Source organism: Pan troglodytes, chromosome 9 (assembly GCF_028858775.2).
Source record: "Pan troglodytes isolate AG18354 chromosome 9, NHGRI_mPanTro3-v2.0_pri, whole genome shotgun sequence".
Classification (NCBI taxonomy): domain Eukaryota; kingdom Metazoa; phylum Chordata; class Mammalia; order Primates; family Hominidae; genus Pan; species Pan troglodytes.
The window spans coordinates 94,409,758-94,437,521 of record NC_072407.2 but is presented as its reverse complement, the minus strand read 5'-3'; the positions used below and the strand labels follow the sequence as shown (position 1 = coordinate 94,437,521).

The following is a 27,764-nucleotide window of genomic DNA, read 5'->3' as shown; positions in this document are numbered from 1 at the left end:
CAATCTGCAATCACTGAGCTGTAGTAGGTAAAACTGAAAGAACTTCCACTGGAGAAAAAATAATCTAAATATTCCTTAGAACAAAAGAATATGATTAAAAGAGAGAAAGAGTTTACATGGAATCTCCCTGTCCACATGTTTGCAGGGAGAGAAGAGAAATATTTTAATCATCCATGTCCTGGTTTTCTTCATTCATTCATTCATTCAGTCTTTCCTTTATTTTTAATTCTGACGGCTACACTCAAAATAATTCTTGCCTGTAGCCTTGAGTAACCAGGATACTCAAAATTTTGGCCATATTGCAATGAGTCTAATAACATGTCAAGATTCAGAATCATCAGTCCTGAAGTCCCCAAATCCTCATCTGCCACCTCCTTGGTGGCACAGCCAATATGTTCCATGATTGGTTATTCCTTCTTTGTTGAAATGAAACCATGGGTCTCCGTTTTCCCAAAAAGGCTGGCTCCAAAGTGGAGAAAGATTGGAATGTGGAAAATCATTGACTGAAAGCTACAATGTGGCTATTAAATAGTTTACTGAGCTCAATACCCAGCAGCTAAAGGTCTCACAGACCTTCCCTAAACCAGACCTAGGATCTAAATAGAGTTGATTGAAATAGAATGATTCCAAAGTGTGATTTAATCATTTTTTTTCCTCAACACAAAGAAAAGGTGGGCATCATGCAATTCCAGCAGCAATTTATTCTTGTATGCATTTTTCAGCTTAATTTTGCTGACATATTAGAAAACAGATAGACAATTTGGCTGTATAATTTGCCAAGACTAACGGAAGCAGTCAATTGTAGAGTACTCAAGAGGTAATCCATCTCCAATTCAACTTGTTAAGCATGGATAGCTGGGGGTATATTTTTGGCATGCCATTAGGAGAACCATTGTCAATACAAAAACAGACTCGTAGATTAGTTTTTTTTAATCAAAGCAACTGTTAAATATGCATTTTGTATATATTTCTTCAACAACCAACAGTTATACTCCTGCCAACAAGCATGTTATCTTAGGGCACAGATTGCGTCTGAGTACTGAAATCTCACTCCTTTTCAGTGAAAGGAAACCTTCTGTATTTACTGCGCTTCAAGTGGAGTGTCTTTTTTACACTTCCAAAGTAAGCTGGTCCCCCTATTTCTCTTTTTATCCCTAGTTCTGCTTGGCTCAAGGCATGTCAGAGCTGTAGACTCCACAGAGGACCTGGGTGATATTTGAGCCTAGTATTTTCTATTCATTTTTTACTTTTGAATCCTTTTTTTCACCAAAACATATAATCACTGGAAATCCCTTAGGAAATCTTTTAATGATTTCATCATTTTTGCATGGTATATAAGAGATTTAAAATAAAGCATTTCACTTGAGATCAATGCATTATTAAAGATTTTATCAGAAAGTTCATTTAATACAATTTTAATAATATTCATTATGTATGAAGACAAATTTCAACCTTTCCCCTTTGAATAAGTAATATATGCTGTTCAATTTACTTTAAATTTATTTTATTTAAAAATTATGATTGGATCAGGCATGGTGGCTCACGTCTATAATCCTGGCACTTTGGGAGGCCGAGGTGGGTGGATCACTTGAGACCGGAAGTTTGACACCAGCCTGGGCAACATGGAGAAACCCTGTCTCTATGAAAAACAAAAATTATCCAGGTGTGGTGATGCATGCCTGTAGTCTCAGCTACTCAGGAGGCTGAGGCGGGAGGATCACTTGAGCCTAAAAGGCAGTGGTTGCAATGAGCTGATATCGTGCCACTGCACTCCAGCCTGGGCAACACAGTCTCTCTCTCTCTCTCTCTCTCCCCCTATATATATATATATATATATATATATATATATATATATATATATATATACACACACACACACACACACATATATATACACACACACACTGAGGTTTGACTAACCAATATTGTGTTAACAGTAAACTTTGTGACCTTATAGTGCAATGTTTGCATCATGTCCTCAAAAAACTTAACTTTTGTTTTGTAATTTTCATGGTTTCAGGCTTTGATTTGCAAGTGTCTCTCAACAAATAACCATAGAGTGAGTATGAATAATTTTTAATCTCAGTAAATAAAGAGCCAAATTGGATCTAGTAGGCACTGTTTTTTACATTTTTAACACCTGATGTGCTATAGAAGGACCCTGATCATGTCAGCTTGAAGATCTGCTTAGGAAAATCTCAAGGTTATTCACAGGATTATCATTTTTATTCTCCTTGCCAACTTGTTTGTGTATTTCAGTATCAATGTTTCTTATGTTTCCTCTCTTCAACCAGAAGCCCATGAAGGTTGTAATTAAACTGCTGTATGTATATTTAGGAGTAAAAAAGGCTTGAGCTGACATACCCAGGTACCATGCCACATACCCAAGGCACCATACTACACACCCAAGCAGCCAAGTTCAAAGCATGATCATGTGACCTTCCCTCACTATCACTGCTGTGCCCAGAAAGGTTTCAAATGGTTCTACTTTAAAAGGAAAAGTTCTAGTGAAGGAGTGGGAGGAGAGCTCCACTTGGCAACTGAGGGTAAAAAAGCTTGGCCCTGTAGTTTGCAAGATAACACAGCTAAAAACGAGCCTTAGGACAACTCCAGGGTCCCAATTCTGGCTTCAAACTCAGGTCTTGGGACATTCAGTTCCCTGGAGAATTTCTGCAAAGTTCTGGAAGGCAAGTTCAGTGGTGAAATAAACATTAGCCCAGCAGGAAGTGGCAAGAGGATACTCAGAGTACTGGCAGCCTGTAACTGCTTGTGGCCAAAAGTCAGAACCCTGAGGAGAATCAGAAACAAAAACCCAAACTCCAATTTCCAGACCCACAATAAGCAGACACTAAAAGCAAACAAAAAAGCCTACAGTATATACTTACCCCTCTACTGCTTCGGGAGATTAAAATTCTCTTTCCCTTCTACCAAACCAGTCCAGCATTTTCCTTGTTTCATGCAATGAGGGGCTTCATATGTTTTTTTTACAAATGTAAAAATTATCAAATTTGTATTTGTTTAAGTTGCATACCTGAAGAAATACATCTCCATGTTCTCATCTGAACCTTAGAATCTGTTAAAAATCAAATGATCCAATGACCTTAATTATTAATTAGCCAAAACCACAAAACTTCATTCCTAGGATTGGACCAAGTATCTAATCATCTTTTGTAGTCTTCACTTTTGAGAATGTCACACAACTTTCCCTGAAGTTTGAAGGTTTGATAAATGGTTTTTCTGAGGCAGTTCTATAGAGTCATTGAAAAAATATACAGTAGGAGAAAATAGGCTAAGTTGACCACATTCATAACAAACAATGCTACAGCATGCAAAATATCCTTGGCACTTAGCCTCTGAGAATTTTATCATACCAAAATCCATACAGTCAGCTCTGCTCCAGTAGAATGTATGTGTTGCTGAAATTCTTTGTGCTCTGCAAAATCGCACAGTAAAAACCAAGTGGCTTACTGGAAAAATTAGGTTTGAGGCCGGGTGCGGTGGCCCATGCCTGTCATCCCAGCACTTTGGGAGGCCGAGGTCAGCAGATCACCAGGTCAGGAGTTCAAGACCGGCCTGACCAACATGGTGAAACCCCATCTCTACTAAAAATACAAAAATTAGCCAGGCATGTTGGCGCATGCCTGTAATCCAAGCTACTCAGGAGGCTGAGGCAGGAGAACTGCTTGAACCCAGGAGGCGGAGGTTGCAGTGAGCCAAGATTGCACCACTGCACTCTAGCCTGGGCGACAGGGTGAGAGTCTGTCTCAAAACAAAACAAAACAAAACAAAAAATGGGTTTGAGGTACAACAATCAAAAACATTGTCAGTAACACGTTAAAAAGAAGCAGAAACATAATAAAAATGGTAGCACAGTTTTACATGTATTAAATTGTTGAGAAATATACAAATACAACAATAAACATGGCATATTATCACATTAAAAAACTGGGATTTGCTGTGGAAGTGAATGTGGTTAAAGAATGAGGCTTGTGGGTTATTGTGAAGTGGTGGAAGAAGGGTGTTCTGAAATCAGACAGAAAGTTGGTAGTCCCAGATGTGGATGGGTGGGGCTCCTAAAACATGGGTGCATTTTTGGTTTTCCTATGTGGCATTCAGCTGGCTACAGTTTCTGCATTTACCTAGTGTTTCTCTGGGAGGAAATCACACATAAGCAAATACAGCATTAGTTTTATGCTTGTCTTGAATATATCAATTGCTTTGGAACAAATTTGCCTTTTCAAAACAAGTGTGATAGCAGAACTGACTTTACTAAGAATTGATTATAGTCATAAAGATTAAAATTTAGAGATTAGAAAGCTGGGAAGTACTTAAAGAACAGCTATCATAATTCAAGTCCTCATATTACAGATAATATTAAGATATCAGCATGTTGTTTGAGTTTTGTTTTGTTTTGTTTTCCCCAGAATTTGCCCCTATAGCTTCAGGGAAACTAACAAATTTTCAAGACCCAGCCTAAACTAGCGAAGGTACCAAAGGAAAGACGCTTTGATGGGAAAAACAAGCACTTAGGTCACAGCCCAGTTCCAGGTCCATGGATATGGTTTTGCATCCGACATGTATGGATCTAGGTGCTTCAAGAGTTGTTTGGGAAACCCATATTATTATCCAAGAAGCACACTCCTACTGGCTCAAGTGACAAGATACACCTAAAATATACTCACAAAAAGAGAATGTTTTCAATTTGCTGGGTTCTCTCCATATATCACTTTGAGGTTCGTGAGAGCCCTAGGACTAATGTTCACAGTCATTTCTAGGACAACTGTTTACTAGTATTACTGATACAGAAGTCACTATTTGTTTTGTGTGGTGCAAAATGATTAGCGGGCCCTATTAGCCTTTTAAGGGTGATTCATCTACTTTCAGAGGCTTGGAAACCTCTGCAAAAGAAGCCCCATTTTCCTTAATATACATGTAGGAAGCATAGAGGGAGGGAATTTCCCTTCTCCAAATTCAACTAAAGAGGAAGCAGAAAAGATTTTGCAATGCACTTATCCACTGTCCTGTCAGACTACTGCGAAAACCTTTCACTGTGTAACATTCTGTGAATATTACTAAACAACTCCCATATACCAAGCACTAATGAAGACTACAGAATCACGAATTCCTGTAGGCAGTAGCTGGAGCCTGCATTATTCAAACACTCCACAAGGGAGTCCTTTGAATACGCCCAGGTTGAGAGTCACTGATTTTGTACCTGAAAAGGTATCCTAAGACTGTTATGCTTTATGTAAGGGATATATACAGTTGACACTTTAGGTAACAAAGTTTGAAAAGTTGGAAGAGAAGAAAAATTGATTATGAAGGCGAAGTATCTGTTTTTTTTTTTTCCTTGTTTATTTTTACTCAATGTAGATGATTGGGATAAAATGTGGAAGGGGAAATGTTTAAGGTTTTCATGGGTATGTATGAGCCACACTGGGCCATCTCCTTTTGATTTTGAAAAGAAGATAAAGCCCTCCTGCTGACACATTAAAACAGGGGAGACTGAATGACAAAGACACTGGACAGTGAGGGACTGGGATGAGGGTTAGGTATGGGAGAGACACCAGCTTTAAATCTGGGCCCTACTCTACCTATTCAACCTCCAGCAGTCTTGACAGAAACCTTTGAGCCAAGGTCAAGAAAATAACAGTCTTCTCTTTTACTGATAGTGTCCTCCTTTCACCCAGATTGCTTCTTGTCTCTTCTCAAAGTCTAACATGAAAGAAACCCAGTTTGTTTTGCTGATATCCCTAGGTTGTTTAAGTGGATGCATCAATATTTCTTTTTGAAGAAAACATTTCTCACATGCTCTTTGGAGCAAATTCTATAACGTAATAAATAAAATAAGGTGACTTAAATTGGGTATCCCAACATATACCTTTCCTTCATTTATGGCTCATGAGACAGAGTGATAAATAGAGATAGACTGTAACACACATCACAAGTGTTGTACAGCAGCCATAAAGAAAATATCATTAAAGGGATCTCCGTCCCCAATAAAATACATCCTATGCTACTACCAAAGGGTCCTTGTAAATCACTAGTGCTTAAGAAAATAAGACGTAATCATTTTTTTCAATAAAGCTCAGTTGGTTTCCAACTGCATAAATTCCATAGTGATGGGCAATCTGTTTTTGAAATGATTCTTAACCAAAGGTACATTTTTCCGAGAGATAACAATCAACTGATAGTCTAGTTTTAATTACTTTAAGTAGGACAGATTAAAAGCATAACCTTAAGATATATACATATATGTGTGTATATGTACACATATATGTGTGTATATGTACACATATGTGTATATGTGTACACATATATACGTGTACACATATATAGTGTATATATATACACGTATATGTGTGTGTATGTATATATACATACACACACATATACGTGTATATATATACATACACATATAAGACTGAGTGAGATTCCATCTCAAAAAAAGTTTTTTAAATAAAAATTAAAAAATTAAAGTAAAAAGAATGGAAAAAAATCTGGTTGTACCCTACACTCAAAACATCTCTGGTCTTGCAAGACAGTTGCTTGGTGGCATCAGATGATTTCCAATAGCTATTACCTAAATTTATCCATGAAACTACTTGTCATGATACAGAAAAAAATGCTTAGCATGTGAAATAAATATTGTCGTGGAAACTTAAGGTTATTTTCAGGTCATGTGTTACCTGTCAACTACAGAAATTTATATGTGTATATACATGTATATACATATACAAACATACACATATATATATACACACACACGTATATACACACATACTTTTCAGGTAATGAATACACTAAAAGCCGACAGTTCACCAATACACATTATATCCATGTAACAAAACTACACTTGTATCTCTTAAATTTATACAAATAAAAAATTTATATAGTTTTCTAAGTACTTACTACTAAGATTCTTTTGCTAAAATTCTTATTACTAAGATTCTTTTGCCTGTGGTTCAGTACATATTTCAATTCTGCACAGACACAAAACTTTCCTCTAAGTATACAGAAAACAAGAAGCATAATTAGTAATGTATATTTATCAACATGTGTATACCCACACTACAGTAACTGACCAATTAATGTAAATGTTACTATTGTACTTCATTTAAATAGTCTCTAACTTTCCTCACTCTGATTACTAAATAAAATGCACTGTAATTTTCAATCGGTAAAAATGCAATCTGTTAAAGTAAAATATTCTTATCTTGGGATAAGATCACAACTCCTATTCCCACAGTTTACAGAAATCATTGAAAAGGTTGACTACACATACACTACATTTCTTTACTGGTCCAGGAAAAGTTTTAAATTAAAATAAACATCATGAATCAAAGGGTGTTTTTTGTTGTTTTTCTTTGAAAACAAGTGAATAGACATTCCACCAATAGTCAAAAAATTGCCAAGGTTATTTTTCCTTCACATATTTAAAAAAAAAAAAAAAAACAGAGATCTAACAGGATAAGCTACAGAAGTCGAGCACTAACTCTCATTCCAATCTTCCCTCAAGAGCCAATTAGTTGGAAGCCTTAGAAAGAGAACAATGTACCAATTCTTTGCAGCAACAAATTACAGAAGCCCTTACCTTTTAGTCAGAGTAAGTGACAGATAACCAGCATAATAAACTCAGCAGGCATGCCCGCCATGCACATTTCTCAGTGGGCTCCTCCTGCAGTACCCAAAGAACTGTGCATCAAAACTCCAGCCTGTCTGATCCATCCTTCATTCACAGTCTGAGATACCAGCTACCAGGGTAACAAGAAGGGCCTCACGAAGTGGCAATCTCAGTTTCTTAAAAACCTTTGTCCTGAAGAAGAGAGGAGAAAAGGGCAAGGGGTGGGAAAGAAACAGGGAGAGGAGCAGAATAATTACTTTCCCGAAGGTGAAGTGTTTGCCATAAACTAAATGCACAGCAACCAGCGTTTTAAGTTTGAATGATCCTACTTGCAAGCTCCTGAAGAATCTGCCCTACCTCTGCCTCTTAGGAGAAAAGTGTGTGTGTGTGTGTGTGTGCATGCGTGTGTGTGAAAGAGCGCGAGAGTGCAAGCACCAATGTATGGACAGGGAAGGGAAGGAGAGATGGCTGGAGAAGTGAGGGGGAGGGCTGGGGGGAGAGCTCTAGGATGTGACCCACATATGGAATGAGCATTAGAACAATGAGGACAGGACCGCCAAGCCGGTGCACTCTGGGGCAGCAGTTTTCAAAACAAGGCTTCACAGCTTTGCAGGAAAGGGGGGTGTGGGGAAACATAACACAAAACAAGCTAATTGAAATAAGCAACTGGATACAAAACGAGCTGGCCAAATCACCAGTAATCAGCAATCGGGACATGTTGGGCTCCTGGATTTCATTTTTATGCAGCCTGTGGGTTTATTCCCCTCCTTACTAGAAAGCTTTTGGTCCCGGGGGCGTAGAATTCCAGAGGACCCAATTAACACCATACTTGGCTAGTTCCTTGGTATGATCAATATGAAATAAGCTGCCTTTTAGCATCTCCATAAAACAAAACAGCCCGGAAACTGGGTCTGCTATTTTTTTTTATTTCCTTTGTAGACCGACAGCCAAATTGGGAGGGTGGGGCGGAGGAGCCACACACATTTAAGACATTAAGAAAGGATACAGAGGGCATGACTTGGCTGAACATATTTAAGAACATTAGGTCTAATAAAGTTTTGAAGTCAATTAAATAATCTCTTCTGTATCCTCAGGTATTTGATGACCAGAGAGCTGTTCCACACATGAGGTTTTCTGGGCTTAACTCACAAGGGGCTCTAATGATTGCTAGGTTCTTCATAACACAATTCTAGTGTTTTGGCAAATGATTGACTCATATACATGTTAGCTAACCTGTGGTAAACAGGACTTAGTTTGCACAATAACTTTCATAGTAAGTCTTCCTTAAAAATAGTATTATTTTCTCCGGTTTTGATTTCATTTCACAATCAAACAACTGGTTTTCTTCATAGCCCAGAGATAAAACAACATCCAAAGCAGTATTGGTATATTTCAGCATTTCATTAATTAAAAAAAGAAACCATTCTCATGTGAGGCTTTCCCAACAAACTCTTCATTCACTAATATTTTATTCCTAGTGCAACTAGTTTAATTTGTAATTTCAAACTACTTCTACATTCTGTTCTCTGCTTACTCTGAAAACACAGATAATCAAACAACCTGTGAAAGAGATGGCAATAAAACTTTCCAAAAAGCACATGCATTCATATGGCAATGCACACACACTCACATACACACACACTCCTGTGAAAACCTGGAAGGCAACTTCAAAGTGAGTGCCATGTTTCTTATATTGTACTACTAATCCTCTGATTTCAGAATTGTGTGACCAGGAAAAAATGTTGCTGTTAAGTTCAGGACTACTAGAGCTAGGTTTATATCTGGTTAAAAGAAAAAAAAAAAAATCCCTCTGATAAAATTACTAAAGATCAAATTTCCATAAGAATAAGCTCAATAAAAATGTTCATAAAGAAAGAGATTACTAATTCCCATGTGGTACTAAAGGTTATAAAGAGTTAAATCACAGCATATGAAAACCTGTGTTTAAATAATTTTTAGGCAATGACACAAGCTGAGGAGGGAAATAAAATTAATAAGTGACAGGAATGAGGGGCTGTCAGCACCAACTCCAAATTTCATGCTCCTTGGCTTGATCCTGTATTTTATTTAACACAGATTTCTACATATGCAAAATTTGCCTCTTCTTGTGAGGTCTTGTACAAGGTTGAAGAACCTTGGGCTGTGAGCTTATCTGAGAGATACAATGAAGCGGGATGAACTGGTGGCAGGGGCTGGGAGCACTGGTTCCAAGTATTAGATGCTGTTTACAGCTGCAGCTTCAAGGCAAAGTCTAAGCAATGACACTTCCAAGTAACCAAAGGGTATTCCTCTGGACAGTGATCTTGTGGATGAGGCAAATCTGATCTTCTGACTAAATGTGCTCAATTTCAGTCTGCATACAAGAATGCTTTCCATTTGCATTTACTTTTGTTTCATTTGATTGCATGTCTGCCTAGCCAGGTAGTGAGCCAAATTAAACAAAGGAAAACTTTTGAAATATTCTATTCCAGCTTCAACATGATGTTGTTTTCTTCTGTGCTGTTTTGAAAATGAGCCAGGATGTAAACGGGCTGTGTTATCTTGTATGGAACTGCCTCAGGCAAAGTATTCCCATTAAGCAGGAACAGATCCAGGTATGGAGTGGCGGGGGCCTGAAGCTGATTCCATGTGGAGGACTCTCTTTAAGTATATGACATTATGAATTCATACTTAAGTGGAAAGCCAGGCACAGTGGTTCATGTCTGTAATCTCAGCACTTTGGGAGGCTGAGGTTGGAGGATAACTTGATCCCAAGAGTTGGAGATCAGCCTGGGCAACATAGAGAAACTGTCTCTACTACAAATAAAATTTTAAAAAAAATAGCCAGACATGGTGGCACATGTCTGTAGTCCCAGCTACTCAGGAGGCTAAGGAGGCAGAATCACTTAAGCCCAGGAATCTGAAGATGCAGTGAGCTATGACCACACCACTGCCTTCCAGCAGTACAAGGGCAATAGAGCAAGACTCATCTCAAATTTATATATATATATTATTTATATAAATTTTATATAATATATAATATAATATATATAATATATAACATAATATATATAATATATGATATATAATATAATATATATCATATATTATATAATATATAATATAATATAATATATATTATATATAAATACATATTTATGAGCCTCTTCCAAGGCTCTTCCAAGGCTCTCCACTTTAGATATATATAATATATTATATTTATAATATAAATATATTTTATATTTATAATATAAATATATTTTATATTTATAATATAAATATATTTTATATTTATAATATAAATATATTTTATATTTATAATATAAATATATTTTATATTTATAATATAAATATATTTTATATTTATAATATAAATATATTTTATATTTATAATATAAATATATTTTATATTTATAATATAAATATATTTTATATTTATAATATAAATATAATATAATATATAATAAATATAATATATATTATATATAATATAAATATACATAATATAAATATATATAATCTATAATATAAATATATATAACATATATATATAAGTTTATATATATATAAAGTGGAGAGCCTTGGAAAAAGCTCATGAAGGGGAAGGGTACTAAAACTGAAGCTACAAAAACTTTACAGTAAATAGGCCTCTACTTTCACTAGGACTCTACTAAGAGCACCACTATGGACTCTACTAAGAGCACCCCCAGTATTCCACAGTAGATTTGTGAATATATTTTCTCATTGGTAGTAATGGGAGGAGACAGTCACCTAGAGAAGCTAAAAACATTTAGTCTAAATATTGAAGTAAAATGATACCAGCAAAGGGAAATCTATCACAGGCTTTCATTTTCTTAGGAGCGTAACTAGCTATACATAGACAGGGCATGAATGAGTTAATGAATCCATTAATTCAATAAAGCATAATATCTCCTAAAAAGACATTTGCTTTTTAAAAATAATTTCAAATTTACAAAAAAAACTGAAAGTTGAAAAATTTGTTCAAAGAGTTTCCACATACCCTTTACTCAGCTTTTCCAGATATTAACATTTTACGTAACTACATAACAATGATAGGAAATTAACATTGATACTATAATCTTAACTAGTTAACAGACTACTCAATTTTACCAATTGTTCCATTTATGTCCTTCTGCTGGTCTAGAATTCAATTCAGGAACTCACACTGAATTTAGATGCCATTTCTACTAAGTCCCCTACAATCCGGGACATTTCCTTAGTCTTTCTTTGTCTTTCGTGACCTTGACATTTGAAGAGTATTAGCTGGCAATTTTGCAGACTGACTTTCTATTTGGGTTTATCTGATATCACCTCACTATCAGTTTGTGGTGTGCATTTTGGGACGAATACCATAGAAGTGATGTTCTTTCACCTGTATCATATCAAGAGGTATACAATATTGATATGTATTAGTGCTGATGATACTAACTTTGATCACTTGTTTAAGCTGGTGTTTGCTAGGTTTTCCACCTTAAAACCACTATTTTCTCCTTTTAGCTTATAAATTTCTTGTGGGGAGATACTTTGGGACTAAGTAAATATCCTGTTTCATCATACTTTTCACCTACTATTTTCAGCATCCATTGATGATTCTTGCTTGCAACAATTATTGCCGTGGTGTTTACCAAATGGTGCTTTTCCATTTCCCATCCTTTCTTCTACATTTATTAACTAGAATTCTACGGTAAGGAGGGTGTGTACCTTCTAGAATAGTGACTTTTAAAAGAAAAACAACTATGAAAATTGAATTACTCTGAAACCAACATAGCTGGTTTATCTATAAAATAAGACCTCTCAGTGCCACCTATTTTTTGAGAATGTGAAAACTCCAAGGTCTTCCCTTTGAACCTTCTGCTGGCATTTCAAGATTCTTCAGCAGATCTACTGCAACAAAGGGAAGGGCAGAAGCAAAGAGGGACTGAGAAATGGCATCAGCTTCCCAACAGCAACTATGGCTTATAATGAGAGAACTTTGAAGCAAATGGGTGACTTTTCTTACAAATGTCTATTAAGGAGACATATCCAGCAGGTCTCATTTATGTCCTTGTTTTGGTCCAGAATTGAATTCAGAAAGAATTTAGCATTTAGTTTTCATGCCTGGGTTGGTCTGACCCATTTAAAGGATCATCCCCACCCAGCATGATGCAACTGTCCCTCCCAAAAGGACCCATAGGATGGTCCACAATCCAGACCTCACACCAGCTTACCACCAGCTCCCCATTTATTCTTGGACCCCATGCCTGTGCTTCATTTGTGCCCTGTCTCACCTCACCTCCTCCAGGTCAATGCAGGATCTAGTTTCGTGAATTCCAGGTGTAAGTTGTCCTCTTAAGTTTCACACATCAAAGAATGCCCTTCCAGTTAGAACAGGACCCAGAGACCAGTCATTTTTGCCTCTTCACATCTACAAACAACCGACAGACAACTGCAGAGGTGGTTTGAGTATAAGCTATTAGACCGAAATTTGTCATGCAAATCACATGAATGCAAATAAACTCAAGCAAGAGGAGATTCTGTGAGAGGAAGGATGAGTATTCATTCCAGAGGAGATGACCACACTGCTACCAAAACAGGGGCTTTCCCAACTCCCAACTAATGGACAAGTCTTCATCAGTTATCCCTCCCTGAAACTGTAAAGCAGCTGCTAGCCCTGATGTTTATACCTGTATCAATCAGACCCTGCCATAAAGAGCAAGGGGAAGACTAAGAAGCAATACATTGAGTCAATTACTTCCCAGAGAAACCACTCCAGGAAGTAAGATGCAGACCCAGGAGGAACTCTGATGCATTATGCAGAATGAAAGCTGGAGGCCACAAAGGAGCCACCTAAAGCCCTTCCTAAGCACTCATGGAGAGGTGTACTGAGGCACACTCCTCAGAGGACCAGAAATCCACTGGACAGGATTAAGAGGGAAAAAGTCTTGTAATGGAAAGGTTACACAGTAGATTGAAAACTGCATTACACAGTTTCCTTAGTTTCCAGATACATATTCTAAAAATCCTTTTTCAAACCACTAAAATATCAAACAGAATATGTTGTCAAATCTCATGGGCCATCAACTGAAATCTTTTTGTAACCACACAATTGTGAAAACAAGGTTCTGCACTTATTACTATCAGAATCTAAAACCCTCTAAACTACATTTGAATAGGCAGTCAACACTTTCTCAAGGTTTGCAATGTCAGCTGCTAAATTTTCATCCAAAATGAAATGATCAGGTGGTGAGGCGAATCTAACCCACCTCTTTTATAACACCATTGTTCCTCTGACTAGCCATCCCAAGCTACAAACATTTCACAAAGGAAAAAATTTAAAAGATAGTTCAGCACCTAAGCTGTGCTCCTGGAACTCTAAGCTACAACAATACATTTATTGCTCTTAAGTTCATTTTTATGGCCAGAATCTCAAAGACCTTCTAGACTCAAGAAGAGCTAAATACTGAAGCAATGCCTGCCACTTGGTTGAAAGTGCAGGACTCGACTCCTCAAATCCTTAAGTGATCAAGACTGGATTAGTCAGTCTTTCAATGTGTTACATATCTAGGTTGTACTTTTAAGAGTCAGAAACTGTATGTTTTCTGATCTGAACCTTCTAAAATTATAAGACATTCACAGCCTCAAGAGCTGCTAGATAGTGTGATGGGAATTTCCTTCCTGACAAATGAGAAAATAACGCTTATCATGTGCAATAGAGGGGAAATGGAAGAGAAGCAACGCAACAAAATTTAAAAACTAGTGCCAATAAAGCGATCCTAAATGCTACCTCCAAATTTAAAAATAAATTCTTTGGGAAAATGGTTTCCCAAGGAAATTTTGGAAAAATTAAAAGTTTTCCTTGAGTTTATGAATGAGCACAGATTTAAAACTGTAAAACTGTACAGAGGCTTTCAACCCTCCTCATTAATTGTATCAACCAAACATCCATCGATACATCACTATTTAGTGCCTACTTCGGTAGATGCTAAACATCTTTGATTCACACCGCAAAAAACTCTAATGAGGTCGGAGCAGGCCCCTGTGACTCATACCCTGAATAGTGCTACCAACCTATTTTTCCACAGGCACCCGCTCTGTTCATTAGCTATGCACTAAAATAGAAGATGACAAAGCCTGAATCTGTGCTTATTTCCACAGTCGTTATTAAGTAAATACCATTTTGGTGAATAAAATTAAACTAAACCCACATACATGAAATGACTTATTTCCCTTCCTTGAAATCTTATTAACATAACACTACCAGAAAATTAATCAACACCATACAATTGTTAAATGATTAATAAAAACAGTGATTATAATAATTCCAAATTGAGAGTACTTCTCATTCAAAGTAGGACTATGAGTTCTGTTTGGATTTTTCTGCCAGTATGAAAAAAAAATGTTTATAAATGCAGAGACTGTTTGTAAATGCATCGCCTTCTATGCCACTATAGAGGTTAGATAATATTCCACAAATGGGTGATTTCTACCAATGGGTTTTAGCAATTTTTTCTTCTTTTCCCTAAATTAAACTTAATATACAAATAAATGGTGCCAAGGCTGAAAGAAAAAAAAAATTAGGAAATAAAACAACCTTTTGAATAGCAAGCTTAACATGAGAAAAAAAGGAAAGGTAGATAATTACAATTTATATCGACACAATAAACTGCCAGTTTTTCAGCTGACTAAATGCTAGTCTAGCTCATTATGTAGCCATGTTACAGGAAAAAAAAGCCTATTTTTTCCTTAGAACTTCGGTTTCTGTAATGTAAAACCACTGGGAGGTTTGAATATTATTACCTAGCAGTATTTTAAAACATTACAAAGAAATACTTTACATCTTTTCTTAGGCCATTTCTAGCACCTACACTAATAATCTCCAATCAAAACAAGGCAACCATGTGCTCCTTATGGTGGAGTAGGTCATATACCATAACCATGAGTATGTATATACATATTTACCATGTGAGTGTATATGTGTGTGTGAGTGTGTGTGTGTGTATCTGCATGCATGTATGCATACACATTTTCATCCCTGAAGCAGAGTTTCAGCAGTTAACCCCTTGCCCTTTCATTAGTATGATGTCAGTAGAATTCTGGGACATTCTGAAGAGTTAGGTTGTATACCGAATGATTCAGGGCCCCTCAAAGCCCTTTGGAAAGAGGTGAGGAATTGTATGGATTCTTGTGCTTACAGTTGCACCTAAACAAACAACAAACAACAGCAACAAAACTCTAGACCCACTATGAGGCACACGAGATGATCTAGTTTGGACATTTGATCCTTCAATAATTGAGACCCTCTATTCCCCTGGAATAACTGTGAAACAAATTGCAAGCTCACTAGCTCACTCGGAATAAAGGAACAATAATAATAATGTAACTGGCTGTTGTGATCCCCAAAGTTGAGACTAATGGGTATAAGTGTCCCCAATAAAGAGTGGTGCTGCACTTGTCATCTAGCAAAGCTGGCTCTGCCCCCATTTACCATTCCCCAGACAACATAGAAAAGGATAATCAAAGTGTAAAGGTGACTTGTTGACAGAGAGCTATGGGCCCAGAAATAAGGCATTCTGTTCCATCCCCCTCCCTCCTAACGGAAGGGGCAGCAGATCCTACAGAGGAAGGGAGAGAAACGCTGCCCCAGCCACCTCCATCCCAGTGAGCAGGGCCCTCTGCACTCAAGTGGTGGAAGCTCTAGGGCTTCCCAATCACAAGCTTATCCACTGTAGTGCCCTCTCTTTTTCGCCACCTATCTATCCTCTTCCTTCAACTGCATGTCCTTACTACATTTGGAAATGTCAGCAATCATGAAGAAGAGAAAAACCAACTGGGCTCTCTTCCCTTTCAAATGTAACCCCTATGTGAGTGTAGCCCAGCTGACTATCTAGATGAAGACAAACAGCTGAGAAAGAGGAGATCAGAAGCCAAAGTCTGACCCCATGCTGCCCGTCACCAAAAGCACATGAGGAGAGGCCTCAGGCCCCCATAATTGAGAAAGAGCTCATTTTCTGTGCAGCATCTGCTGAGAAAAACTCCATGAAAGGTCAGTGGCACCAAGCCAAATGTGGAAGAAGTTAAATGCCACCCTGCTGCCATTATCTTCAAGGTACCAGAACAACGAAACAATCCCAGAGAGAGACGAAAACACTATGAAAAACTGTGAAGAGCTCATTTTTTAAAATAATATAAAGGTGTGTTAGACCGGAAATACCAGAAACTAAATGTCATGCATGTATTTGACAAATATATACTGAAGGTTTTTTACTATGAGCCATGTGCTATTCTAGCTGCAGCTAATATAGCAGTGAATGAGACAGGCAATATCTCTACTCAGGGGGCTTGCATTTAGTGGCAACAGACAAAAACAAATATGAAATTTCACATAGTGACATATGCCATGAAGACAGCACACCTTGACAAAGTGATCAAGAGAGACTTAGACAAAGAGAAGGGTCTATTTTAGATAAGATTGTTAAGGAAGGCCTCTCTGAAAGCAAGTCATTAATTAAAAGATCTGCTGAAAAAGTATTCCAGACAGAGGAAACAGTAATTGCAGTCTGACATAACAGCCTATCTGCCTTCCTGTAAAGTTTCAGTGAGCACCTACTTGTTACAAAAGTGTGTAAGACAAAGCCCCAGCCTTTGAAGTTCTCATGGTCTAGCAGAAAACACAGACACAGCAACATGATAAATGCACACCCAAACTCTCACAGGAACATAAATGGAAACAGCCCATGAAAGTGACCTCAGAGCATGAATTTGATTGAAGGGCTGTACTTTGCTGTAAGACCTGGTAAAAACAAAATCTTGAGCACAGGAAATATAATGAGCCAAGGAATAATGACATGTAAGTGCATGACATGTCTATGGCCTACATTTGTACCCTGTTGAAATTCCTCTTGTAACACATATGCACTTAATTGTGTTAATTTGTTTCATGATTCCCCCAATTGTTAGGATGCACACTCTTTGAAAACAGGAGACTTAACTCATTTTGAATCGTGAGCATCTAGCATCAATACCTGGCACAGAGATTTAGTTAATAATGTCTGTTGAATGTATGAGATGAGGAGGAAAAAGAAAGGTTAATGTCAGTTTGTGAAAGTCAGAATGTGCCCTGCTGAAGAGATAGATTTCTTTCTGGAGCTATGGGGGCCATGGAAGGCTTTACAATTCATAACAAATCTTCAGGATGACAAAAGTGAACTTAACCTACTAGTGAACCCGGAAGCTTCTTTTGCAAAACCTATATTGGTAGTACTGACAGCTGCTACTGATGTTGTTTAAATGAAGATATGGCTTTTTGTTTCCTTCACTGAAGACACACATATTAATTACAGTGCTTTTTAAGATATGAGACATAGTTGTAAAAGCTTGATAATCACTTCTACTAAAGGTTTCCTGCTGTGATTGTCAAATATAAGTCTTCACCCATTCTCTGTGACCCACCCCTCTGTTGTTACCTTGCTTGACATCGGATCAGTTAATTCATATGTATTTATTGTCTTCCTCCTCTGTGCACAGCAAGGAGCATGGAGTGAGAAAACACATACTGCACACATTAGAAGCATAAAGCAGCCTTAATGGCCTTTGGAAAGGGCAAGAAAGTCTATGGCATCTTCGTCTTTACTGCACCTATTATCTAGACTAACTCTTTCATCTTACCTTTAAGATCTAGTCCAACCCAGGTAACTAGATTGGCTCTTGGAAGAGCTCAGATGATAATGTGAATTTCCTGACTCCAGGTCATCAGGAAGCAAATCTTGTCTTTCTTGGGTACTTCCAGGATGCCTAATACAAGTGCTCAGCACTTCCAAAGCTCAATGCATTTGCTCAGTTTGATTAATCCATCTTGTACCCCACCATTATAAGTACTTTTCCTTCTGTCTCTGGACTTTGGTGTACCCCTCCAATCTCTTCTTCCTTTCCAGACCTCAGCCAGATGTTAGGCATGATGCTTATGGAAGCTCCAAAGCCACAGAAAGCTACCCCTCTTCTGTGTAGCTCCACTCACCAGCAGGAACTCTGGCATTGCAACAGATGAAATGTTTTGCCAACCAGAAAAAAAGATCTTTGCACACACACAGGGCACTAAGATTAGATAAGTGTTCTGAACTTCAACAGCAATGAGGCAGAGGCAGTGGAAGCTGGGCTGAAAAAAAAGAACCATTCCTTCAGGAGATCCATCCAACTTACAGAAAGGAGCCAGGGAGCTCCATCTGTCAGGTTTAGTGAGAGTCCTAATCTCACTCATATGCTGACAAGTTCAAAATACTCAACTTTGTTGAGATTGAAAACTCTTAGTTATTTAGGCTGAACAGGTTGCCTGGCCTGGAGGAAAAAAAATTGGAAGTTGATTAACGACCATCTTTACTAATATGATGGGTTATCATGAAGAAGACAATGAAAGGTGACTTTCCACTCAGAGATGCTGAACCAAAGACCCAAACCAGCACAGAAAGCATGAGACTTCAACAAATAGGAAGAACATCTCTTCCTTTATGCTGCTATTCTTGTTACTTCATAATGATCTAATAACACTTCTTTTTTTAAATACTAGTTTGGAAACTAGAAAGCTAAGACACATAAAGGAGATGTCACTGTACATAGGGAAACCAGAAACCCATCAAGAGAAAGAAACAATTGCTCTCCAAAGGAATGGGACCCATGGGAAAGGATTGCATATTCTGTGTAAACAAAGAACTCCTCCAACAGTCCTGCACATTTCCATTTTCTACGCACAGAGTCATTCCTTAAGCAGCATGCATTTATCTCTCCAAGACAGAAAACCATAATTTAATTAAAGTTAAAATGAAGAACTTAAAGATTTGCTACCTTATTAGATCCCTTTGAAAGAGCTAAATGTTCCCCTGCTCAGATCTCCTGTCTTCCTGTGCTTCAAGATAAGTACTGGGAGATTTATGTGCCATGAATTTCCAATTACCCATCTCCACCAGCTGGGCTGTCAATCACCACTTGTCTTATCCTGGATGTCCTCACCACCCCCATTTCCTTGTTGTGCTCACAGAAACAAGCTTATTCTTCCAAAAAGAGCTTACCACCAGACAGGCCAATGCTGGTTTATTATGTCCAGCTAATGCTGGACAGAATTTCTCTTTCAAATTACTGCCATCCCACTTTCCCAAAATATTCAAATAAAACAAGAGTTGCCACAGATTGTGGACAATTTAAGATTTCAAAAGAGAATTTACAGGCAAACTTATCCATTCTGCATCCTCACAGAGTCCACTGAAGCAGAATTGATGAGCTCTCAGGAGCAATCCCCCACTCCTTTGACATCTGGAAGCAGGTGGGAGAATTCTAAATGATAACTACGCTCACTTGGAAACCGTGCAACACAGAAACAATATGTTTGCAAATGCAGGCTTACAAAATTGTCATAGATTTGGAGGGGAAAATTAATGGTGGAAGCTCTTTACTGCTCTTGGTCATGAGTTTTGTCTGGAGAATGGATTAAGGCATCAAAATATTCTTAAAAGGAGTCTGAAAGATCATAATATCCGTGTTACCAATAAATACCTGAAAAATAAATGACAGTTGTCATTTGATGGTCAGAATAATAATGAGTCTTTATTGTATGGATTTCTTTCTTGTGACTGTTACAAAGTATGTAACCATTTAGTTGACAAATGTTTACTTACTAGGTACAAGGCTCAGTGTTAGATACTAGGGGTGATACAAAACTAACTAATACAAGGCCTTCCCCATAAGGAGCTTGTAAAATATTTGCATAAACAATTTTAATAAAAGAAAAATTGGCACCAAAAAGTCAATGAAACACTATGAAAATTCAGAGGAAACAAGATCTTGAAGCTGACTGGAGGAGAACAGGAATTTAAGGAGGGCTTCATGAAAGAGAAGGACTACCAATGATGAACTAAACCTGGCAGTCAACTACAATATTCCAGGGCTGTGAACCATCTAATTCTTCGGTTGTTCCTTCTTCTTCTCTTACATATTGCTTTGCTTGTTACTAGAGTGTAAGGTAGAAGCAAGATAACTAAAAGTCAAGCTCTAATTTTGCTGCTTATTTGAAAGGTAATTGGATGCATACAGAGGCTTTAATTAATAAAATGAAATCTAGAGATCACTTAATACTCACTGTTCTGGATCACTATGTTGTTTAAATGGCACAGAAGGTACATTCAAGTCCAGGAAGAAAGTCAGTACTCTTGTCTAGGTTCTGAGCCTGGGGAATGCTAGAGCAAAGGGACTGCCATGATTTAAGGCAGCATGCGCAATGGCTATCACTTCAGGCACCATCCGCAAACAGGGAGGTCATGGATGAGATAGAAAAGGCAGGCTAACCACTGAGATCAGCTCCATTTCGCGCTGAGCCTTTTCACAGTGCTTTGAGACATCTATTAAATATTTCATCCATTTATTCCACTGATTGTCAAAAACCCATGAAACAGACAGGCCATAACAAGCTGAACTTGACATGCACGTGGCCACCAGCAGCTTCCTGAACTTGCTTCCTACTCCTAGGTCAGCAGATGGATGACAAGCAGTGGCCCAATACCTATGGTTGATTCTCACACTGGCAGCTACCATGGCAGCCAACGTTTCTGGAGCCCTCCCTTTATACCTAGTATAATGAAGTGTTTCCTCTTTGTGTACATTGTCTCATTTAGCCCTTAAACAATCCTTAAATGCATGTATTATTCCACCACTTCCCAGAGATGGAAGCTGAGTCATGATACTGTTATGTTACTTGCTTAAGGCCACACATTTGATCAGGATTTGACTTCAGTATTTTCCAACTCCAAAGCCTATGGTCTTAACCACACACTCTTAGCTACAACTGTGTACCGCTTCCCAAAGACCGTGTAGGAATTAGAAGTGGAATTCTGAGATTTTTAACCCCCGGGGGAAGCATAAAGATTGTGGGTCCAGAGTTGGACCAGAATATCTCAACCATAACTGTATACCTTGAGTTTGCCCAGAGTAAACACCACTGAGCCAGGGGAAACCTGTAAGGTGGCCTCCTCCCTCTAGTCTTAGCTTCTATCTCCACAATTACCAGAACAGCTGCCAGACCAGCCATCCAAGTGACCAAAACCTGGTGGCGGCTGCATGTGCCCTGGTCAGACACTGGTTCTCCAAGGTTATACATTGAAATCTGATGTCTGGGTCCCATCCTGGAAGTTCTATAGTTTAGGGTGAGTCCTGGGCTTTTAAAAAGCATCTAAGGTGATTCTATTGTGCATCCAAGAATGAACATTGTTGTGTAAAAGAAAAAGTCAAGGGTTTGAGGCCCCTTCTTTCCATAGTCAGCAAAGCAGCTGGCTTCATCCCAGGCTTTTGCTGAAAAACATTAATAAATGCCTGCCGACGATGAATCATTCCCTTAAGAAGAGAACAATTTCCCAACTGTAACTTAAAATCTTGGGAGAAAAGAGAGGAAAAGCCACGGAGAAAAAAATTTCTAGAAGACTAAAATGTATTTCTAACAAAATTTAAATACAAGATAACTGATCATTGTGGGAGGCTGATTTTTTTTATCCCACTGAAGATAATGCATTTTTGACCCTGCATCCATAATTCAGTGAAAGAATTGTATTCGGACACGGCACAGCTCGGGATAGCAAATATGCAATTTGCAAGTCACTACTTCCTTTTCCTCAATTCCCTGTCCAAAGTCCATGGTGCCTCCCAATAATCCATCATGGCCTCCTGGCCAAGTCACTTTAAATGCAGTCTTAGAAACCTCTTCCATAAGTGCTCTGGCAGCCTCTGTGAACCAAGTCTATGGCTGAATTGAACAATATTTTTCATCCCTGCATGAACCTACATGCATTCCAGGGTAAAGAATTATCTTATTCTGTCTTGTACCCAATAGTTCCACCTAGAAGAGTTTATGGCAAGTAGTAAATGCTCAGTAGATGTGAGCTGAATGAGTAAATGAGATGATGACAGAAGAAATGCATTTTACAGAAAACCTCCAGCTTTCTCATGTCCTTTTCTTAGCAGTCAAATTAAGATTTCAGGTTTGCTCATGATAGGGTGATCAGAAAGACCTTGAAAGGAAAAACCATGCCAATGGCCAGTGAATAAAGTAAGCAAACTGCACTAGGATACATCAGTAGGGATTGACAGAGATTACACAAGCACTACTAAATCTTTCAATTATGTCTTTAAAAACACAAGACTTGAAAGAGAAACAGAGAGGAATGCATGCCTGGAATTAACATTCTGACAAATACCTGACTCCAGGTTCTACATTTCATTTTATTTGTTCATTTTCCACCTTTCCAAAGAAAAAGAGGGATGGAGTGAAGGATCTCCATGGTTTACAAAAGGCTCATATAATCCAGCATGATGATATTCAATAGAACAAAATAAGAAAAAAAAAAGGCAAAATCAGGTTCTGTCTTTTTCTTTGTGTTAGCAATAGACAGCAACATAGAATGAACTCTTGATGGCTGTCCTCTTTTCTGCATGACACCTATACTTGTCTCTCAAGGCTCACAAATCACTTCCCAATGGATACCTTCTCTAGCTTGCCCTACATAGGTCCACACTTATCTCCACTATAGTACGACTTGGCAATGGCTCATCTCTGTAGCTTAGGCTCCTTAGCAGTACAACAAAAGTCGGCACCTAGCAGTGTTTGTTGGACAAGTGGTATGGACTGAATGTGTGTGTCCCTTCCACCCCCAAATTCATATGCCAAAGCTCTAATCCTCAGCGTGGCTATATTTGGAGATGAGGTCTTTATGGAAGTAATTAAGGTTAAATGGGGTTATAAGGGTGGGGCCTTGATTGGATAGGATTAGTGTCCTTTTAAGAAACACACCAGAGAATTATTTCTTTCTTTCTGCATGCATGCACCAAGGAAAAGCCATTTGAGGGCAAAGCAAGAAGGCAATTGTCTACAGGCCAGGAAGAGAGCCCTCATCAGAAACCAAATAGGCCCAAGCCTTGATTTGGGATTTTCCCAGCCTCCAGAACTGTGAGAAAATATATCCATTGTTTAATTCACCCAGTCTGTGATATTTTGTTATGGCAGCCCAAGATGACTAAGATGGCAGGAAACTGACATATTTAATAATGTGGAAAATCTGCCTCATTGGAAATCTGAATCTCTATCCAATTGTGTACTTGCACGCAAGTGGCTTTAGCCCAATACTGCCTTTCCTCTTCTCAAATCTGGGTAACATAAAACTTCCTTTCTCTACTCCTAGTGGCAGTGTAAGGAAGGGTCTGAGTACCTTTGAGTAATAAAAGATCCTTATGAAAGCAAAGCTGTGATGTACTATTACTATCAACATACCTGCAGTCCTTTTCTATGTGCTCTCAACATGGGTCTCCTGTAGCTATGAGGGCTAGAAGACCTCCTGATCCTTTTCTTGAGACCCATCTCTACCCATGTGACCATCATTGTCTAATTGCTCAATTAGGAAAACTGATCACTAATATATTAAATAAAAGAATATGCATTGTATATTGAAATTGGAAGGAATATATTTTATTTATATATATATAATCTGAGGTTCTGCTTCAAATTGAAAATAGTGGTTATATATCAGGGTCATGTGATCATGAGTATGATTATAATTTTCTTCTTTATATTGACATACACTCTCTAAATGTTCAGCAAATAATTGAATTACTTTTATACTAAGGAAAAGAAAAATTTAACTGTTGAAAAAGAAGAAAAGACTGATGATCTGCCTGGCAATCTCACAAGTGAAAGCCCCTACCCCCAGCAGAAGGTAAGAGAGTAGCGCTTGGAGTAAAAAGAAAGCTCATCCCTCCTCCATGGCCTCCCCTTCATTTCTGCCTTCTAGCTCCCACCCTCTTACAGGAAACCAAAAAGGCTCAGGGAGGTTACATGCTAAGGTTCCCACATTGTTGTTGTCCTCTATCACTTCAGGTCATTGAGAGCCAGCCTGCCTTCCTTCCTTTCCTTCCTTCCTTCCTTCCTTCCTTCCTTTGCAGAGTCTCGCCATGTTGTCCAGGCTGTGGCTATTCACAAGTGCAATCATTGTCCACTACACCCTCCAACTCCTAGGCTCAAGCAATCCTTCTGACTTGACCTCCTGAATAGCAGTGACTACAAGCGAGAAACAGCAAATCCAACTGAGAGCTTATTTTATTCAGAAGTGTTTGGGATGTCCCATCCTCATCACTCTACCCTTCTTAAAATATCTGTGATATCAGAGTCCAGTGGGAAATGCAGCATTTGCACAATGCATGCTTCTAGCCCACTGCCAGACACACAGATGATTCTCAATAAATGTCAATCCTCTCTCTGCCTACTGAACCTTACACCTAAACGCCTCTTTTAAATAGAAGTGTCATTCCAGGTGGGGAGAATTTGCTATATGCAGTATAACCTCAAATTTTTATACACTATCACAAAAATATGCAGGGACATAAACCGGATTTGCTTAATAAACACTGTAGCATCCTCATTCCGTGTTTTAAAACTACACATGCTAATTTTCTGGAAGACAGAAGGCAAGTGTCACACAAATTAAGTTTCCTCACAAACAAAAGCAGCTGTCTCACCTCACTTCCCATCCCCATGGTCATGTTCAACAACTCTAGCTTTGAAAGTACTCTGGAGGTACATTAAAATTTGAGGAAAAATACAGTTCTGGACATCTGGATTCATTAAAAAATAACTTAATGCCTTCTTTCACTAAGGCTAATAATGATAAGCCCATACTTAATGTAGTCACATACTTATGCTAAAGATATACACTTAGCATATTTTAAAAATTATTATTCTGTTTATCATTAATCTAAGACTAGGTTTAACCAAAATGCTGTGCCTTGATTACAGGCAACCAATATCCATTAATAAATACACTTGTTTGGATTTCACATCCGTGGTTCAATTTTGCCATTTTTTTAGATAAAAGAGGTTGAAGGACAGGCCAAACTTTCATATGCTAGCATCCACATATACTGTTACTTACATAAATATTTTGTTTGGGGAACTAAACTGCAAGCACTAAAAAAACATGATATTGCTAAAAGTGATATTTTTTCCTTGAAAAAAATAATTGAATATTTTTAACTGTGTTCTCTCTTCTAGGCTGAATCCCAAAGTACAAGGAGTTGGCCAGAGGAACATGGAAGGCAAGTTTTAACAGGACAGGAAGCAGAACACACAAAGATCCAGGGCAATAAAGAAAATCATGTGTTGGAGAATTTGCATGCTTTTCTGAATGGCTGGAGCACCAATGGTGAGAAAAGTTTTGCAAATCTCCAAAATCCAGTCTAGCTCTGAAATCTTCTGATTTTGGTGATCCGAGTAGATTGGAATTTTATCTGTGGCTCAGGCCTAGGAAAGCAGAAATAACTTTTGGCCACCAGAATACAATGTGTATTTAGACCAACTCTCTTCGTCCAGAGGAAGGAGGCACACACTATATATCTGTAAGGCAAAGACAGAGACTCTGGGCTCCTCTTTCCAACTGAGTTTCTAACTAGCTAGTGTTCCTCCCCTCTACATCCTGAAGCACAGAGCTGGGCTCTAAAGCTGAGGGTTATGAATTAGATACCATCCCAAACATTAAAAATGTGATCTATAACATTCTTACCCTGTCTTCTCTCTACACTCCTTGCTGGGCTTGATTTCATGAGTACAAGTGTCAAGCTCCCACCGAAGGAAGAAGGAGAGAAAGATCCCTTTCGTTAACATGTTTAAAGCATCAACCCCTCCAACAGGATAGAGTGCTTGAGATACCTCAGGTCAGCACCTTGACTCTGCCACCTACACATCTTTGTACTGGACAAGTTACATAAGCTCTTTCAACCTCAGAGTCCTCAATTGAAAAATGGAGAAAATACCCACCTACTTCTGCATGCGCGCGCGTGTGTGTGTGTGTGTGTTTGTGTGTAGAATAAAAAGCATTTAGCAGAGTAAGAGCTTAATTAGTATTAGATATTTTTGCTATGGTTGATACCTTAAGAGGACAGCTAAGGAGCTTCTAGCTTCTCATATGTATTTGCAAACTCAAGCCTTTCAAATTAGTATTTAAAATATCACCAGTCTAATTATGTGGAAATTCTCCAATTAGTTGGAGAAGTAACTTGGTGCTACAAGTGGCTGGTGTGCAGCTAAAGAAAGCCACATAAACTCAATCTACTCCTTCTGCTAGTGTTCTCAGAATACCTCTTTTAAAATATATTTTTATTTATTTATTATTTTTTTTTTGAGATGGAGTCTCACTCTGTCGCCCAGGCTGGAGTGTAATGGCATGATCTCGGCTCACTGAAACCTCTGCCTCCCAGGTTCAAGCGATTCTCCTGCCTCAATCTCCTGAGTAGCTTAGATTATAGGTGCCCACCACCAAGACCGGCTAATTTTTGTATTTTTTTGTGTGTGTGGAAATGGGGTTTCGCCATGTTGGAAAGGGTGGTCTCGATCTCCTAACCGCTGGTGATCCACCTGCCTCAGCCTCCCAAAGTTTTGGGATTACAGGCATGAGCCACTACGTCTGGCCTCTCTTATTAAATATTAATGCCACAGAAAACAGAACCTTTTGGCCATGAAAAAGCAGATTGTGCTGGAAAGCATTCATTCATTTATTCAATGGCTTATTATGGGACAGGCACCATTAAGGAGCTAGTGATACAGGCTCAGACAAAAAGCTGACAATAATCTTTGCCCCCAAGGGGCTATATTCTAGAGGAGGGAGACTGAAAAGAAAGAAAATAACCATAATATATAAAGTCAAATGATGCAAAGGACTATAGAGAGAAAGAAGGCAGGAAAGAGGGATAGGCAGGCAATAGGGTATTCAGATAAGGCCCCATTGAGAAAGGGACATTTGAATAAAGACAAGAAGGTAAGGGAGTGAGCCATACAGATGATGGGGAAGAGCACAGCAGGCTGAAGATACGGCCAAAGCAAAGGCCATCAGGTGGGAGCAGGCCTTGTATACTCAAGGAACAAGAGGGGACAGTGTGTCAAAACTCAGTGAGTAGAGAATGGTAAAAAATAAAGTCAGAAAAACAAAGGGTCAGATTCTGTAGAGTCTTTGCAAAGTTTACTCTCAGTTAGACAGGAAACCCTTAGTGTTTTGAGCAGAGAAGGGATAGGATCTGACCAATATTCAACATTACTGAGCGGATGTGTTGCAAACAGATGACAGCAAAGAAGGGCAGAAGCAAAGAAACC

At 38.3% G+C, this 27,764-nt stretch overlaps 1 protein-coding gene across 6 annotated transcripts in view; it reads right to left on the bottom strand.

The window, feature by feature from the left end:
- The window catches only part of FAT3 (FAT atypical cadherin 3), a 677,141-nt gene that overhangs the window by 584,219 nt on the left and 65,158 nt on the right, over positions 1 to 27,764 (bottom strand). The window contains exon 2 of one of the 6 annotated variants that reach the window (XM_016921780.4): positions 7,595 to 7,816. The exons of the other annotated variants lie outside the window; for them this stretch is intronic. The gene's annotated coding sequence lies outside the window, so the exon portion shown is untranslated. The remainder of the gene's footprint in view (positions 1 to 7,594; positions 7,817 to 27,764) is intronic. 6 annotated transcript variants of the gene reach the window in all.